The sequence below is a fragment of the Danio rerio genome, chromosome 4, assembly GCF_052040795.2.
Source record: "Danio rerio strain M-AB ecotype USA chromosome 4, GRCz13ab, whole genome shotgun sequence".
Classification (NCBI taxonomy): domain Eukaryota; kingdom Metazoa; phylum Chordata; class Actinopteri; order Cypriniformes; family Danionidae; genus Danio; species Danio rerio.
Window position 1 is genome coordinate 74437501 of NC_141024.2, and position 5000 is coordinate 74442500.

Sequence of the window (5000 nt, forward strand, 5' to 3'; positions counted from 1 at the left end):
GCTCGTGACGTAGCCCTCAAAATAAGAGCCCTCTGTGGAGCAGCACGCAGGATTTGAACTATTATTATTATTTAATTATATATATATATTAACTAAGTTTACATATTCTGTCATCTGATCAGTTAGCAGGCTTACATCAATGAACACATGTTTGACGCACGCACTGTAAAGCTGTAAAGAGTAAAAATATTATAGTTATTGCGCATTCGTCTTATTCTTCAGTAGATCTGTGAATGATGTGTTTTATTAACTGATCATTAATAAGGACTAAGCTATTAATAACTGTAATTCTCCAGATGGAAAAGGCTTGATTAAAGGCCTGTCATTTTAAAGATTTTCTACAATTTAAGAAGAATGGGGTATATGCCGAAGCATGCTAATAGGACTTTTAATTTGCCAGTAACCTGGGTTAAGCACTTCTGGTGAATTGAATGCCAATGCAAAATCCGGTGCGTTTAAGGTCTGTTTTCTTTAAAAATCAGCGATCTCCACTAGCTGAGTGATATCCGATTTAAGGTGGTCTCAGATTGTACAAGAAGCACTGCATTAAAGTACATTCCCCCCACCATATCTTTATAATATGAGCATTTATTTTACCCCAGTATATTCAATGGAGCTTCTGCGTTAGCCTGCCGATTCTGACGGGAGCGTGCGAGTAAACGGCTTTTTGTCTCGTTTTACGCTTGAACAACTAAATAAATGCCAAAGTTTATTTAACTGATTGTATTTTAATGACATCACAACATCGATGCTGTATAAGGAACCGTGTAAAATGGGAAAAAGTTCACAATAACAGGTCACCGGAAGTGGATCAGCATGGGAACAGCACTAGCTCGGCATATACCCTATTAGGTTAAAGAGAACTTACTTCAGAATGGGTGAATTTCTGTGCGCATCACGCTCTTTACCAGCGCTCTTCCCTTTTTTATTAGTTCATGCAACAGTAAATGCATCAAATAAAATGCAAACAGTTGGCAGCAGCGAATAGTAGCCTATTTGCAATATGTATATGTGCTATATGGAACTGGAGCCGCTGTATAACATAATTTAGTCACAAAGAGCAAATGTCAAGTTCACTATTACTGCGACGCACAGACAGCGAGCTCATCTGTAAGTCTGAACTACAACACATTATTTATTATCAATTATACGTTTGTGTTTAATTAGTGAATTAGACACTTGCTTCATTAATCCAGGGTTTTAGAAAGTCTCGAAAGTCTTGTTGTGTTGGAAAACGCATGTGAAATAGGCATTGCAGCTGACCGTATTGTCTAGGCTTATTGCCCTTAAACTTCTTTTAGTTCAGCTCTTAAAAGAGTTGGCTACCTGAGATGTTGCTCGCGCACAGCCAACGATCCTATTGTGTTTCATTTAAACCCACTTATTTAAAATACTCAGCGCAGCCTGCCCTGGGCCTATAAATAAAGAAATAAATATTTATATGAGGCCTTCTTTTCATATGTATATTTATTATTATCATTCTTACTTTGTGTGTATTTGATGTTCTTCTGTGTTTTGACGCTCTTGTTAGTGCTTTGAGTTTGAGAAAAGCGCAATATAAATAAAGTGTATTATTTTATTATTATAGCTGAATCAACATCAATAGGATCCAATTCTTATGTGAAACTGTTTGTGCTGCCTGCCATCTTGACCAGGTCTCACTGGAAGAAGAGACAGTACTGTCACAATCTATATTCTGAACGTCTCTTCATGTCCATTATTATTTACATATTTAATCAATTTCCTCCTCTCTTGCATATGTCCTCCATCAAATCTGACATGTTCTCTAGAACTCTACAGTCTCCACATTAATCCTGTTCCTGAACTCCATTAATGTCAGTGTTGAGTTTAGTGGAGTGTGTCCTCACCTCAGTCTAGTTCACATCACTTCCTCCTCTCTGTTTCTCACACACACACACGTGTTTATTTGTCTCCACTAATATTTTAATGTTATATAAATGTCGTCTCTTCATATCTTCATCCTAGACTCCTCATCATTCTGTCTGAATATTTCCCTTGATAACAGATTTATTTCAGCTTTTCCTCCATCATCTGTCTTCCTCCTCTTCATCGTCTCCTGTGCAGATGGATCAGCAGTCTGATGTCCATGTGTTCCTCTATGTGCAGGTCTCCAGCAGAACTCGACCGTCCCTCTTTCTGATATAGACCATACAGAAGTGTGAACAGCTCATGTGTTAAAGCTCCTCTAGATGACCTGCGGCTGATTAAAGATGTTCAACTGATGCTGAGTCTGAACACATCAGCCCCAGGGTGAGCGCTGAGATGCCAAAATAAAAGTACAGGAGGTCACATTTAATATATTTACATTAATGCATATAAGATTTCAGATAAGGCGACACAGTGGCGCAGTAGGTAGTGCTGTCGCCTCACAGCAAGAAGCTCGCTGGTTTGAGCCTCGGCAGGGTCAGTTGGCGTTTCTGTGTGTTCTCCCTGCGTTTGCATGGGTTTCCTCCGGGTGCTCCGGTTTCCCCCACAGTGCAAAGATTACAGGTACAGGTGAATTGGGTAGGCTAAATTGTCAGTAGTGTATAAGTGTGTTTGGATGTTTCCCAGAGATGGGTTGCATCTGGAAGGGCATCAGCTGTGTAAAACATGTGCTGGATAAGTTGGCGGTTAATTCCGCTGTGGTGACCTCAGATTAATAAAGAGAATAAACCGAACAGAAAATGAATGAATGAATAATAAATATATTCCAGCTTCATTAGATCTCTGAGGCGACTGTACATTTCTTGAGTTTCTAAACTGAATTGAGATCGGGTGTCAGCTGATGTGTTCTGGACATTTTCCTCGCTCCACTTCAGAAAGCCGCCACTAAACCCTGAACCAGAACTGTTGGTTGCAGTTTGTTGCCATTATAAAGCTCAGAACTGTCAGTGTTTAAAGCTCATCGTATTAATCTAACAGAAAAGGTAAAAACATTTTCATAAATAACATTTTCATGAAATAAATAGATTATAAACACATCAAACTGAAAGAGCATGGAGTAATGTTTCAGAAGGAAGAGCACACTGCTGACTCCGCTTATTTTGATGGGTTCATGCTGAAGGAGTTCAATCGACATGCACATTAAACTGCATCTGGACACATATTGGCTGGACAGAAAGCACCAAGGCCTTAAATAAAAACGAATCTTCTTTCAGGGGAAGCTCGCTTGTATAAAAAGTGTAGAATGATGCTGAGTCGTCAAGAAAAGTCACAGAAGAACTGAAGCAACTGAGCAGAACACAGAACTGGGGGGTCAAGACTATTGCTCTCACGGACAGAGCCCTTCATGTACTGTATGTCAGCAGAAGTGCCGGCCGCTTGTGCTTTCACTTCAGTTAATAGTTGTTTATTTCTCTCAGTCCTGGAAGTCCTGCTTTAAGTTTGTGGCGTTCTGTTCAGTTTTATCTGTGAGGACAGAAGTAAGACAGGTACTCAGTCTTCTAGCACAGAGTCATTGTGTTTGAACTAGACTGGCTCATCACTAATGCCTGAAGCACATCTGACTCCATGTGTTTCTGAAAGGCTTCAAATAAATTCAACCCAACGCAGAAAACATTTACACAGTGATGTAGCCCAGATCAGTGAGGCCTGCTGGCCATGTTAGTGGATGTAAACTAAACACTGCATTTGTCCCAGCCCTCGCCTCTTGGATTTCTTGAAGCAGTAAGTGGATGAGGTTATAAGAGATTCACATGTGATTTAACAGTCAGAGGAATGATTGTGGAGCTGTGGAGCATTATTTACACATGCAGAAATGTGTGGTGAGAAAGAAGAAGAACTGGGAGAACTTTCAACATTTCTGTCACAAACCAAAGCTATCTGTCATGTCCCCGAGGCACTTCTCTGAAATTGCATGTAGAAACAAATTAATCAAATACACACAGTGTCTACATTTTTTTTCAGTATTACAACTATTTACTTGAGTTATTTTCTTGTGATAAATACAAATAAAATAAATTTAAAATAAAAAACAGGCTACAAAGTTACGTCCCTCAATATAAACTCAACCCTATTACGCTAGCATTGTTCCACCTATAGCAATTTATATGTATTGTTACATCACAGACAGGAAGTGACATCATTCAGCTCTCTTTAACAGCATGGTGCAAAAGAAGGCGAGATATATTGTCATTTATTTACATTATTTGAGGTTTATTATGGTTAGGAAGGGAACGGTCAAGCTTAACAATTCAACCCTGTAACGTAAAACTAAGATGGAGTATGATTGTTTTCTTAATGTCCAAACAATATGACATATTCTAGTTTAACTGCTGCCATGTGGACCTTCTCTCTTAAACCACACGAGGAGCAGCAGCCATTTTGTTTCAGTAACTCAACCCATCACACTCGACCCCGTCACTCATCTCATTGTTTCAGGGTGTAATCTTGTAACAGGATTGAGATTTTCTCCTAATTTATCAAGAACATTTCAGTAAATATACACTGACTATAACTTTATTTAGTCACTGAGAGAATATCTGAAGCAGTGTTTCCACTGAAACTGTGACACAATCTTATCTCAGACATGGCGCCCGTATCAGCAGCAGATTTTATATTGAATGTGTCCCGAGTTTCATCATGAGTTAAAGCTGATCAAATCAGAACATGTGAAGTGAAAAAGACTTTAATTATGTAAACAGTTCATTTGCTCATCTCTATGTCATGTGACAATTAGCCAACGTTAGAGAGGGGGTCATTAAGGGCAGAATTCATATTAATATTAGAGATAAAGAGGCTTCAGCTGTCAAAAGGTTGAGGAATATCTGGGGCCTGTTTCAGTAAGGAGGTTCAAACAACTCAGAGTTTAAACTTGAACTCTGAGTTGATTTAGCGAGAGATTAAAAACTCTGAGTTTTCGGTTTCAGAACAGCTGATCTGAGTTGGGTCAATTAACTTCGAGTAGACCAACTCAGAGTTAAGCGCGCGCACCGTGACTATAAAAAGGCATTATCAATGGAGCGCAGACATTACCAGTGACTATGGCAATATGTTCT

The 5000-nt window shown here is 39.1% G+C and overlaps 2 protein-coding genes across 10 annotated transcripts in view; one reads left to right on the top strand and one right to left on the bottom strand.

Moving 5' to 3' along the window:
- Positions 1 to 5000, top strand: part of LOC110439376 (protein NLRC3) — a 50778-nt gene that overhangs the window by 17574 nt on the left and 28204 nt on the right. The window lies entirely within an intron of this gene.
- The window catches only part of LOC100536629 (NACHT, LRR and PYD domains-containing protein 3), a 33435-nt gene continuing 32571 nt past the window's right edge, over positions 4137 to 5000 (bottom strand). For 7 of the 8 annotated variants that reach the window (XM_087245681.1, XM_087245686.1, XM_087245683.1 and 4 more), the window contains one exon: positions 4138 to 5000. This exon is cut by the window's right edge and continues 2857 nt beyond it. The gene's annotated coding sequence lies outside the window, so the exon portion shown is untranslated. The other variant, NM_001444693.1, reaches the window with a different exon arrangement.